Source organism: Podarcis raffonei, chromosome Z (genome assembly GCF_027172205.1).
Source record: "Podarcis raffonei isolate rPodRaf1 chromosome Z, rPodRaf1.pri, whole genome shotgun sequence".
NCBI lineage: Eukaryota > Metazoa > Chordata > Lepidosauria > Squamata > Lacertidae > Podarcis > Podarcis raffonei.
The window spans coordinates 41,023,978-41,037,694 of NC_070621.1; positions in this window are offsets into that span (position 1 = coordinate 41,023,978).

A 13,717-nucleotide genomic window follows, 5' to 3' on the forward strand; every position below is an offset into this window, starting at 1 on the left:
GGAATCCTTTTGAATGTGGTGATGTACAACTAACAGCTCTGTCTGCGGAAGAGCAATAGGCACTTGTTGACGTAACTTGTGATGGTTCATTGAAATCATTTTTCAAAGAATGTGGACTGGACCAATTCTGGGTGAAGGTTTTCACTGATTATAAGAAGTTAGGTGAGAAAACTTTGAAATGTCTAGTTCCCTTTTGTTCCACATATCCAGGAACCCTATTTTAGGAAGGTACCGTACAAGGAGAGGAAGTGCCCCTGTGGCTCAGGGCAACTAGAAACTACTGAACATGTCTTCTTCCACTGCCAGTATTATAGAGACAGACAAGTCAGGTTCATCCTGCCAATAGTACACAAATTCCCTGGACGGACAGAGCAACTCTATACCTCCTTGCTACTTCAAGATGCAAACCCAGACATAATATACTCAGCCAGATTTTCCACTGCTGTGATGGTTTGGGTCACACACTTGACCAAAACGCAAGGCTCAGTCGCAAGACCCATTCCCTCTCTTGCACCCTCCCTTCTATAGTTGCTTTTGCATCTGCTTGCTCTTAACCCTCTAGCTAATTTTAAGTCTCTCTCACGCATTCCCCCTTCTTTGAGTCATCCCATTCACCCGTTTTATCTGTTCTGTTTCCTAAATTATTGTGTGTTTCTATTTTAACATGTGCTGGTCTGTGACCGTAATAAAGATGATGATGATGATGATGAAGCTCAACAACTTTGGCTGCTCCCCCTACAAAGAGCTCAACAACTTTGGGTGGGTGCTCCCATAAAAAAAAGCTCAGCAAGTTGCACCACCTCTTTTTCTAGAAAAAAGAGAGCCCTGGATCTAGATCTAGATCTGTTATTAAGGTTTAGTAGCTGCTTCACATGTCATCATTTGTTCGCTTGTACTATACGTTAATAATATTCAATTTATTTCTGCTCCCCCAACTAAATCTTTGTCATTTTTGCGCAGTAATATCAAAAATTTCATGGTTTGTTTTTTTTAATACAGTGGTACCTCTGTTTTTGAATGTCTCGGAAGTCTAATGTTTCGGTTTTTGAACACCAAAAATCTGGAAGTAAATGCTTCAGTTTTTGAACGTTTCGGAAGTCGAATGGTCTTCCAGAAGGGCTTATGTTTGAAAACCGAGGTACCACTGTATACCTAAAATCCTTTGCTTATTAGGGGCTACCCCACATTCCCCCCTCCCCGAATTGCTTTGAACAATTTAGAGTTATCAACATTAGCAAAAGTAGAGGGGTCCGTGGCTTGGCTTTTGAAAAATAGAGGGTCATCAGTAATTAGTCAATTGGGAACCACTGAAATGCATTTGGGCAGGACTGCATCTGAGTAAGATGGAAATATTGGTTGGAAAGCATGCAAGAACAGAGATAGCTAAGACCAAGTGGCAGAGCATCTGTTTTGCATGCAGAAGGTCCCAGGTCCAATCCCTGGCATATCCAGGTAATGTGGGGGAAACCTCTGCCTGAAATGCTGGGAAGCCACTGTTAGTGTGTATACTATGCTGAACTAAATGGACCCAGCAATCTGGCTCAATATAAGGTGGCTTCCTACGTTCTGCTTCCTGTGTTCCTGTTGATAGAACCCATTCCCAAGATTGCAAGTTGTTGCTTTCATGAAGAAAAGGGCAAAGAGTTTATTGCACTCTGCTTTCCAGATGGCAGGACAAGCTTGTTGAAGCAAAGGTCCAGGTTTGAGTCTGGTCAGTGATGTCTCAATGTGTGACTGACCACCTAGGAAACTCATGTATGCTGCCTTGGGTTCTGTGAGAACTTGGGGCCATCTGATGAAGCCCAATGTTGGAAGATCATGAAATTCCAAAAAAAGTACTTCTTCACAGAAGGAAATAGTTATATTCCACTTTTCAGTAGAGTTTCAAGGGTGGGTGACGCAGTTACAACTACAGTGGTAGCTTGGTTCTCGAACAACTTGGCTCCTGAACAAGTCAGCTCCTGAATGCCACAAACCCAGAAGTGAGTGTTCTGGTTTGCAAATGTTTTTTGGAAGCCGAACGTCCGATGGGGCTACCACAGCTTCCAATTGAGTGCAGGAAGCTCCTGCAGGCAATCGGAAGCTGTGCCTTGGTTTTTGAATGGTTTTGGGAGTCGAACAGACTCCCGGAATGGATCAAGTTCGAGAACCAAGGTACCACTGTACACAAAATAAAATAAACTGGCAACTAAGTCATTCCCATTGAAACAAATGGATTTAAGTTCTGTACATCCTTTGTTCTCAATGGGTCTTTTTATTTAGTTATGAGATTTCTTATATACCCTTCACCATGAGGCTCCAGGGCTGGTTAAAACAACTTAAAAGAAAACTCTGTATGGCAAACACTGGATATCTCCCTATAAATATGTAATTTTATCCCTTAAAAAAGGCAAAAATCCTTAGTGGCAGCGTATAAAAAAGATCAAATGGAGTATAAAAAGATTTTTGCCAGATGCTGAAATGACACTGGGCATGGAACTCTTTAAGTGTCCTTAAAGAGAACACTTCACAATCATGGCACGGCCACTGCTCCCAGGTGCCTTGGATGGTGGAGAAATCTATGGAAGGGCCTTTACTGACTGATCTTTCGGATGTCCTTGTCACAAATTGTGCTTTGATTTAAAAAACAAACAAAACCAGTATATTCTACTGAGCCTGGAAACAGACGTGGACCTGGGGCAGTTGACAAAGTGTTAACTGATTATAAGTGTCTCAACAGCAATCAAACAGCTGTATTCTAAATCAACTGCTGTTTCCAAACCAGCCTTGGCCAACCTGATGCTATCCAGATGTTTTGGGCTACTACTCCAATCTGGCAGGGACTCATGCTAGTTGCAGTCCAAAAAACTGGGGAGCAGGCGGTTGTTGAAGACTGGTCCAAGCAATATTCAAAGGCAGCCCCATGCACAACTTATTATAGCAGTCTAATAATCACTGGGCAACAATTTTTTACTTTTTGAATGTTGTGTAGATTTCTACAACTGCTTTAGGGTATTTTTGCACTGCTGAATCAGGAAATGGCATCCGTTTCTCTCCATCAGGTCAGGTTTTTGTGCTATGTTGATTTGAAAAAAATCAGATCTTGTGACAAAATCGATTACATTTTTGTGGCATTATCAGCTGATTTTTGTCAACACATATCATCCTAAATATGTTTTTAAGAGAAAATAATGTTTTTCCAACAACATATATTGATTACCTGATAGAAACATTGATTACTGTAAACTGAATGGTGGGCATTGATAAAGGTAAGTACACGTAAATTGCATGTTGCTTCACCATTTTTCAAACTTCAGGGCTTGAACTTCTGTTTCTTGGAACTCCTGGAATGCTCAGCAGCAGGGAGGTCTCTCTTCAGAGTCCAACAGTAGTCAGCCATCATGACTGCGTCCCAGCGACCCTGATACCTGGTCTCCATCTCTTTCATGTCCTGATGGAATCTCTCCCCCTGCTCGTCACTCATTGAACCCAGGTTCTCAGGAAACCGGTCCATATGTGAAAATAGGTAGTGCATCTTGACGCTCATGTTGCAGCCCAGGTTTCTGAAAGCAGTCAGCATGTTGTTGACAAATTCTGCGTAGTTTCTGGCCTTATTGTTGCCAAGAAAGTTCTTCACTACCAGAACAAATGCCTTCCACGCTTCCAGTTCCACTTTGTTCATTGAGTTTCCGAACTCTGGATCTCTGATGAGCTGATGGATCTGAGGACCGTCAAAGATGCCAGCTTTCAACTTCTCCATGGTCAATCCTGGAAAAGCCTGGCAAAGTAAGTGAAGCAGTCACCATCCTTGTCCAGAGCCTTGGCGAACTGCTCGATTAAGCCAAGCTTGATGTGCAGCGGTGGGAAGAGTATTCTGTCTCTGTCCACCAGAGGGTCGTTGATGACGTTCCTTTTTCTGCAAGGCACCAATTCCTCCCGCACAGGTCAGTCCTTCTTTGTGTAATGCTGAGCACGGTCCCTACTATCTCACATGCACAGAAAACATGGGTACTTGGTGAATCCAGACTGTTGTCCCAACAAAAAGTTCACCATCTTCAGGTCAACAAAAATAAACCACTTATGCTGATCATAACCAATTTTTTTCCAGCACATACTTCACCGCTTCATAGATCTCCTTCAGTGTACTTGAGTGAGCCAGGGGTATAGAGGCAAACTGGTTGCTGTTGTGTAGCAGAACACATTTCAGTGATCGATTGCTGCTGTCAATGAACAGTCTCCAATCTTTGGGTTCGTATTGTGGCACTCCAAGCTTGAGCAGAAGCTGCGCAATATCTGCACAGTACACCAAGTGCTTCTCTTCCGAGAAAAAACGGAGGTACTCTTGATGCCTGTTGCGGAAGAAGCTGATGTGAGCACTGTCAGAGAGGAGGTTTTTTTCCTTCAATCTGGATGCCAACAGTTTGGCAGAGTCCTTTGACAAGCTGAGGTCGCGAACTAGATCATTCAACTCCTTTTGGGAAAATGGATGTGGAGCATCATCTTCAAGAACTTCTTCTTCAACACTGGAGGCATCTTCGTCACTAATGTCAGGAAGTTCTCCGAAGATAGGCACTGGAATTTCATCACAATGAGCTACAGGACGATGTGCTGATTGAAGATCAGGATACTTGAGGCTGCTCCGGTTCTTTCTGTTGATCCCAGTCACATCAACAGCGGAGAAGTAGCAGTCAGTGACATGGTTTGTTGGCTCCCTCCAAACCATGGGAATTTCAAAGTTCAGACTCCTCTTGCCATTGGTCCACCCACGTAGAGTCTCGGTGCATGCCTTACACACCATGTGTGGCGCCCAAGCTTTATCCTGGTCACCAAGTTTAATACCAAAATAAGCATGGTAAGCAACTTTATGCTTTGCCGCACCAATTTATGGAAGTTTTCGAGGTTTTATGACTTCAAACTGATCCCTTTTCGACATAATCACCCAGAACTATTGGACCTGAATACTTCTTGTCATTAAAATAATCATTTCCAATCAAAACAATTATTTGACATGGCATTTTACCCCCACCAACTTCTCCTAAAATGCTCCACACAAGCGTACATGTAAACAAAAACGTAAAAAAATGACATGTGGCCATAGCTCAAAAACGTGACCTGATTGAGCAAAACCAATGTGATTTTTGGATTCAGCACATCAGATTAATCCTAAATCAACTGAAAAAATGCAGACAACAAATTTGTTGTTGACCAGTGTAATGCATGCATGGTTTCAATACACATTCCTCATCCAACTTGTCCCTTTGTTCTAGATTAGAATGTCTTTAATTGAGCAACAGCTCCCGTTTTAAGCCATTAACAATTATACTTAAAAAAAAAAGTTTGGTATTCTGCTTTCTGGCTATTTAAGCTTTGGCACATACTTTAAAAAACAAAAAACAAAACAATGAACAGTTCAGTTCTCCATGTCCGTCTGAAGCTTTTTTCTTAGGAACAAAATTCTAAATATTTTGTTTTTCCTTCCTGAGCGGATGCTGATCCAAGGAATTTTGAGCAACGGTAATCTCTTAACAATTCAAACCAATAACACGAGACTTTACAGTTGCTTACAGCAACGTATGTAGCGAACATGATTGCAGCAATTTAGAAGACAATGTAGTAATCTGAAATTCCTTGAGTTGTTAGATACTGATGCTTTTTTTGCTATAGCATCAGTTTGGCTTCTAGCTAGGAGGTGAAGGACAAAGAGACTTAACGTTTTTATTTGCTTTCCCCTAAATGGAAGGTTTTCAGGGGAGTGGGAAATGACAATCTGTAATTTTAACTTTGTTTAAGTTAGTAAAATCTGTCTTGTAAATGTCTAGTTACCAATACATATCTTCAAGGGGTTTCTTTGAAGATTAAGCATTACTGTTTATATTTCACCTTATATCACAAGCATCAGCTTAGCATGGAACATTGTTCTTCTGAGAGAAGGAATGTCATGAAAAAGAAACAGTGGTCAGGAGTGTCCTGCGATATTTTGCTCTTTGTGGTGAGAACTCCCATCCCACATACTGAATCTTCCCTAACTATCAGTTGAACCTTATCTGAACACATGATGGTGAAGGACTGTGGACACTCATTGCAGAATCTGGTTCAAGGTAACCTTAATATACTGGAAAACTGGGCCCAAACTAACAAAATGAATTTCAATAGTAGTACAGGTGAAAAGGATCTGTGGGTCTTAGTAGACCACAAGCTTAACATGAGTCAACAGTGTAATGCAGCAGCAAAAAAGGTGATGCTATTCTAGGCTGCAGAGAAGCATAGTGTCCCAATCAAGGGAAGTAATAGTTCTGCTCTGTTGCTTTGATCATACCCCACCTGGAGTCCTGTGTCCTGTGGGACCTGCATTTATTGTCAAAATACTGTACAAAATACAGGAACTTCCACCTAATATATGCCAGGCATATATTATATATGCCTGGCATAGTTCCAACTCTGCTTACATGTGATGAAGAGAATGCTTGCCGCAAAGGGGCACTTAAATAACCTTTCCTGCCTGTTTATCTCCTGTCCTCCAAAAGCCCTCTTCCAGTCCTATCTGCTTTGCTCAGCCAAGCTCCTTTCAACCTGGAGAGCAGTAATTCCAGATACTCTCCCAACCACAGAGCCGCCCCTAAAAAGGTAAAGGTAAAGGACCCCTGACAGTTATGTCCAGTCTCAGATGACTCTGAGGTTGCGGCACTCATCTTGTTCTATAGGGCAAGGGAGCCGGCGTTTGTCCGCAGACAGTTTTTCCAGGTCATGTGGCCAGCATGACTAAGCCACTTCTGGTGAAACTAGAGCAGCGCACGGAAACACCGTTTACCTTCCCGCCGGAGCGGTACCTATTTATCTACTTGCACTGGCATGCTTTCAAACTGCTAGGTTGGCAGGAGCTGGGACAGAGCAACGGGAGCTGACCCCGTCGTGGGGATTCAAACTGCTGACCTTCTAATTGGCAAGCCCTAGGCTCAGTGGTTTAGACCACAGTGCCACCTGAGTCCCTTAGAGCCGCCCTTACCATTAGTCAAGGTAAGGCACCTGCCTAAATTGGCAGATTTTCCCTGGCTGTTCCTCCTAAGCCCTCCTGGCTGTACCCCTCTTTTGGGTGGATAGAGCTGTATATGCTACATGACATTTCTTGCCTGCTGAAAAAAACTTCTCTTACAAGTTCCATGGATTTCAGACGCCTGCTCCATAGTGACTCAGAACAGGGCTTTTAGTGTGGTGGCTCCTGTTTTGCGGAAGAGCATTTCCATCGAGTTACAACTATCTCTGTTTTCTGGAAAGAATAGAAGACATTTTTTTGTTCCGAAAAACTTTAGCTCCATCTTGAAAGCTACTCTGAATTGTTTTTAGATCTGCTACTGCTTCCTGTGTTGTTTCTAAACCTTTTAAGCAGTTTTTACTGCATGTTGTACAGCTCCTGTGGGTGATGAATAAACAAACAAACTACCGCCACAGATTATATTTTTAATTTTTTAAAATAATTTTTATTGAATTTTCTAATTTTACATTTCAAATTAAACATCTTTTATTATACCAAACATTCATTGACTTCCCTCTCTCCCCTTCCAAGGTTTGTTTGACCTATCCAGTATTCCTGCATATTTTAATATATCCATCTAATTCAATTTACCTTTCTTACAACACTTCAAAATATGTTATACTGTTGAATTACTTTAATACTGCCAACATTTTTAACTGTGCACAATTATTTTCAATACAGTGGTACCTCGGGTTAAGAACTTAATTCATTCCGGAGGCCCGTTCTTAACCTGAAGCACCACTTTAGCTAATGGGGCCTCCCGCTGCCGCCACACTGCCACTGCGCGATTTCTGTTCTCATCCTGAAGCAAAGTGTAACTTGAAGCGTATATAACCCGAGGTACCACTGTATACTCAATGAAGATTTTCCACTCCTCTTTAAATATCTGTTCTCCTTCTTCTTTTATTCAACTTGTTAGACCTGCTAACTCTGCATTTTCTATTATTTTAAGATGCCAATCCTTGTTACTAAGGACCTCTCTCACTTTCCATTTTTGGACTAACAAAATCTGAGCTGCTGTTGTTGCATACATAAATAATTTTTTTCTGACTCCTTGGAATCTCTGTCTGAACAATTCCTAGCAGAAATGCCTCTTTTGGGGGGTTGGGTGGGGGTGCGGAATTGTTTTAAACATTTTTTTTTCATTTCATGATATATATACAATGGTACCTCGGGTTAAGTACTTAATTCGTTCCAGAGGTCCTTTCTTAACCTGAAACTGTTCTTAACCTGAAGCACCACTTTAGCTAATGGGGCCTCCTGCTGCTGCCGCGCCGCCGGAGCACGATTTCTGTTCTCATCCTGAAGCAAAGTTCTTAAGCTGAAGCACTATTTCTGGGTTAGCGGAGTCTGTAACCTGAAGCGCATGTAACCTGAGGTACCACCTTACTCTTTAACTTTTTTGCATGCCCACCACATATGAAAAAAGGTTCCTTCTACTTCTTAACATTTCCAACAGAAATCCGATTCCACATTATACATCTTAGCCAATCTCCTTGGGGTTAAATACCATTTCTGAACAATTTTCATATAGTTCTCTTTCAATGTCTATCATGCAGTGAATTTCAAATCATTCTCGCAAAATTTCTCCCAGAGGTTTAATGCTATATTGCAGGGATGTCCAACCGGTCAACCACAATCGATAGTTCGACCCCCTGCTGCTAGCGGTCGATCACGGGGTCATTTTCCTCTGTGGGGGAAGAAGAGCATCCGACCCTGCTCCCTCGCTCTGTGCTTCTTTTGTGCACGATCACAAAGTCAGAAGAGGGAGTTATTGCTGCTGGTTTTTGCACTCCGTTAGCAATTTTATGCGCTAAAAAAAGTGCTAGAAGTATGGCGCCCTCCCAAAAGTTCAACAACTTGTTCCCCCCCCGGCTTGTTCCCCCCCCGGGAGTAGATCGCAGTCTCTTGGGAGTTGGACGTCCCTGCTATATTGTATCCTATATCCATTGCCCAGTGGGTCATTGATGCTTTAAACAGCTCATCTTTTGTTTCCCATTCCAATAATAATTTGTACATTTTGGACAATCATTTTTCCTTATTCAGCAATAGCTCTTTTTCAAACTGTGAGCTTTGGTCCAAAAAACATTTTTCTTATCTAATTTAAGCATATCATATAATTGATGGTACTGTAACCATTCAGTAACTTGGTTCCTTACTTCCTCCATTGGTTTCAATCTGAGTTCATTCCCTGAAAAGTCCAACAAATCCCTATAAGTCGCCCACCGTCTATCCATATTTATTCTCTTAATTGTAATTGCTTCAATTGGTGATAACCATAGGGGTGTTTTTCTTTCCAACAGTTTTTTATGTTTCTCCCAGACTCTATAGAAATTTCTCCTAATAACATGGTTCATGAAACTCTTCTGTATTTTAGCTTTCCCATACCAAAGGCATGCATGCCAGCCAAACTTCATATCATAGCCTTCCAGATCTAAAATATGTGCATCCTCCAATATAATCCATTCCCTTAACCAACACAAACAAGACGCCTCATAATACAATTGCCAGTCTGGCAGGGCAAAGCCATCTCTTACTTTTGTATCAGTCAGTATGCCAGACAAATTTAGAAATATCCTTTTTCCATTCCGTGAGGCAACTTGGTTTATCAACAATCAGGATCAACTGGAGTAAGAACAACATTTTAGGGAGCACATTCATTTTAGTAGCTGAAATTCTACCTAATATGGAGAGCTTCATCCTTCCCCAAATCTCTAGCTCCTTTTTAATCTCTTTCCACAGTTTAATATAATTATCCTGGAATAGGTTAAGGTTTCTCAATGTCAACTAGATCCCTAGGTATTTCACTTTCTTAACTATTTTGAGGCCAATTTCCGTTTCCAAAATCTTTTTGGAAAGTTCCATTGCACAAGCGCAAATCTTTGAACTAATTTACTTAGCATCTGTAGGGTAGAGATGGACACAAATCATATAATTATTTTTTCTAAGTGCTTGTTGAAATTTTATGGTGGTTATATCTTCACCTGCAACCTGAAGGACCAGGTGCACAGCCTGGGAGTCATTTTGGACTCACAGCTGTACATGGAGGCACAGGTCAAATCTGTGTCCAGGGCAGCTGTTTACCAGCTCCATCTTGTATGCAGGCTGAGACCCTATCTGCCTGCAGACTGTCTCGCCAGAGTGGTGCATGCTCTAGTTATCTCCCGCTTGGACGACTGCAATGTGCTCTACGTGGGGCTACCTTTGAAGGTGAAACTGCAACTAATCCAGAATGAGGCAGCTAGACTGATGACTGGGGGCGGCCGCCAAGACCATATAACACTGGTCTTGAAATACCCACATTGGCTCCCAGTACGTTTCCGAGCACAATTCAAAGTGTTGGTGCTGACCTTTAAAGCCCTCAATGGCCTCAGCCCAGTATACCTGAAGGAGCGTCTTCACCCCCATCGTTCTACCCGGACACTGAGGTCCAGCACCAAGGGCCTTCTGGCGGTTCCCTCACTGTGAGAAGCCAAGTTACAGGAAACCAGGCAAAGGGCCTTCTCGGTTGTGGCGCCCGCCCTGTGGAACACCTTCTATCAGATGTCAAAGAGAATAGCAACTACTAGACTTTTAGAAGACATCAGAAGGCAGCCCTGTTTAGGGAAGCTTTTAATGTTTGATGTATTACATTATTTTAATATTTTTTTGGAAGCTGCCCAGAGTGGCTGGGGAAGCCCAGCCAGATGGGCGGGGTATAAATAATAAATTACTACTACTACTACTATTGTATTTTCCCAATATGTTGTTATTGATATACTTCAGTGATAGCTGCTGCATTTACAACTGTTTCTAGAATCCTACTTCCATCATCCTTGCCTATTGGGCAAGCTTTTATATATGGTGGTTGAAAGTGGTAATTAGGCTAAAGATCTTCCTGGCACTGGGGTGAAATCTGAATCCTGGCTGCAGAGTGCTACATAAAAGCTAAGTTATAGAAACTGTCTTCAAATTACCGCTGTTTTTTATCCTCATTAATTTGCTTTGTCAGAATAAAATGGACTTGACAGCACGATTGTCTGACAAGAGCTGAAAAGCAGCATTTGCTGTAAGTAATTTAAATTGAACTCTATTACCATTTACAGATTTATTCTGTTTAGAATCAATAAGGGGATGGGAGGGGGGGAAGAATCACTAGCTTTAAAGCTAATGCCAATCATTTTTGGTTCAGTAGCTCTTTATACCCTATTTGCCCGCCCCCTCCACCTAAATTTAGTAATTTGTCATCTGGGGAGAGAGACAAGACTGAAGTTCCATCTAACAGATTCTGATGGAAGTCTCTGTATATTTTCAATTAAAAACAAGGGCTGGGATCGAAAGGGCCACTGTATGACTTGATCTGCTATGTGCCCAAGGGGACTTTATGGCCATGATCCATGAACAGCACAGCAGCTCCCCATGTGACACGGGAACCCACTTTTTGAAATGTGTAGAACTCTTGAAAGCAATTTGGAAGTTGGCAGGAGGGTCAAAGAGGACAAGTCGAAGATGCCACTGGGTCTGCCTAAGCCTCCAGGTTGTGTGCCTCATGTAGCTCTTTTTTGATCCTGCCACCTATGAAGGCACTGGACCGGTGATCAAAGTAACTTGGAAAGAAAGGCGTCCTGAGCAGACTGGGGACTCAGCTACATTAGTAAAGAGACAGTGATTTGAACTTGCTATGAACATCCAACACCAGATGGTGCCAGAGAGCAGGAAATTTTAAAACATGATTTTCCATAGAGATTCCCCCCCCCCTTGTTATAAACAGGGTTGCTGTACATCCGGAATTTCTCGGACTTAGCCGGGGTTTGGCCGTCTGAAACAGTGTCCAGTTGGAAATTGATGAGATGTCCGGGAAAATCTGGGTGTATGGCAGCCCATGTCAGAAGTGTAGAAATTGGCAGTAATTGCCATTAAGAATAGCTCAAACCTTAAAAAAAGAAAAAGAATTTGCAAAAAAAGTTCAAAAACTTTGGCACAAAAAGTTTTGTTTCTAGATTTTCACTTTTATATATTTTACCCCTAGTTATAAGCAGCTAGTTTCTGACTTATTTATAGTGATTTTTTTCTGTGTCTAGATCCACCCTGGGCAACAGAGGTGGGAAAGGGAAAGATGGAGACAGACAAGTAGGTGTTTAGAACTTCTTATGTTCCTATGAAAGATGCTGTTATTAGGCAGTGGGGTGGTGATGCAAATATTGGAGTTATTCCCAATAACAGTTAAATCTGTGCTTAGCTTCTGTACTGGGTATCCAAAAGTATTCTGATGGAAATTATATGCTGTGGTTATAAGCAGATACTTAAATGCTAAGCCAGTGGGCTTCTTACTGACCACAGCACGATTAGCAATAGCTCAACAATGGAATAACCATGCTGAAATACCCCTGAACATATGGGAAAATAATATCTGGGATACAGCAATGTCTGAGTGTCCCACCAGACACAGGAGGGCAATTGAAGGCATAACAAAGAGAGACACCATCCAAGAAATGTGGACCCCTTCCTTTAACCATGTTAAGGGCCAAAACCAAGACCTTGTTATACCAGCTGCTCTAACTGATAGGTTTGAACACTGAATGTGTGAGCTTGTGTCTAAAGTCAATGGATAGAACAAACACCATTTAGATGTACTGCTGGATAAGTGTTTAATGGTTCTTGCATTTGTATTTGCTTAAAAAACAGTAAATATTTGTGGGTTTTTATTTTTAAAAAAAGTTTGGTGAGAGCTATTCAAAAAAGGAAAAGGGAAAGGGGGGAAAAAGGAAAAAAGAAATCCTGACAGGGAGATAGGACAGAGCAAATAAATTAATCCCTAGGGCCAGCTGTGAGGAATCTTTGGCCTTCTGGAAGTTGCTGGATTGCAACTCTTAGACTCATAGAATTGTACAGTTGGGAGGGAACAGGGCTTTTTTTCAGCTTCCAGAACTCAGTTCTGGCACCTCTCACCATTCCCATTCTAAGAGAATGAGGGAGTTGTTCATGGTGAGTTCCAGCAACTCTTTTTCTAGAAAAAATAGCACCGAGTACAACTCCCTGCAATGAAGGTATCTTGTGCCCAACATGGGGCTCCAACCCAAAACCTTGAGATAAAGAGTCTCATGCTCTGTCGACCCATCATCCCTGGTCATGCTTGCCATGCTTGCTAGTGCTGATCGGAGTTTTAGTCCAGCAACATCTGTAGGACCTAAGGTATTATTCAGAGGCATCATGGGTAGCACAGAGCCATCATAGTAGCCATAGGTTGCCTTTCCCACTATGGAGTTAGAGAATCCCCTCTTTAAAGCCATCTAAGCGGGAGGCGCTGTGGGTTAAATCACAGAGCCTAGGACTTGCTGATCAGAAGGTCGGTGGTTCGAATCCCCACGATGGGGTGAGCTCCCGTTGCTCGGTCCCAGCTCTTGCCAACCTAGCAGTTTGAAAGCACATCAAAGTGCAAGTAGATAAATAGGTATCACTCCAGCGGGAAGGTAAACGGCGTTTCCATGCGCTGCTCTGGTTCGCCAGAAGCGGCTGAGGCATGCTGGCCACATGACCCGGAAGCTGTACGCCAGCTCCCTTGGCCAATAAAGCGAGATGAGCGCTGCAACCCCAGAGCGCTGCAACTGAACCTAATGGTCAGGGGTCCCTTTACCCTTTACCTTTAAGCTTGTGGTGATGGCCACATTTTGTGGCAGTCAGTTTAATGGTTTAATTAAACTGTTCCTCAGGGAGCACTTGAGGCCCAGT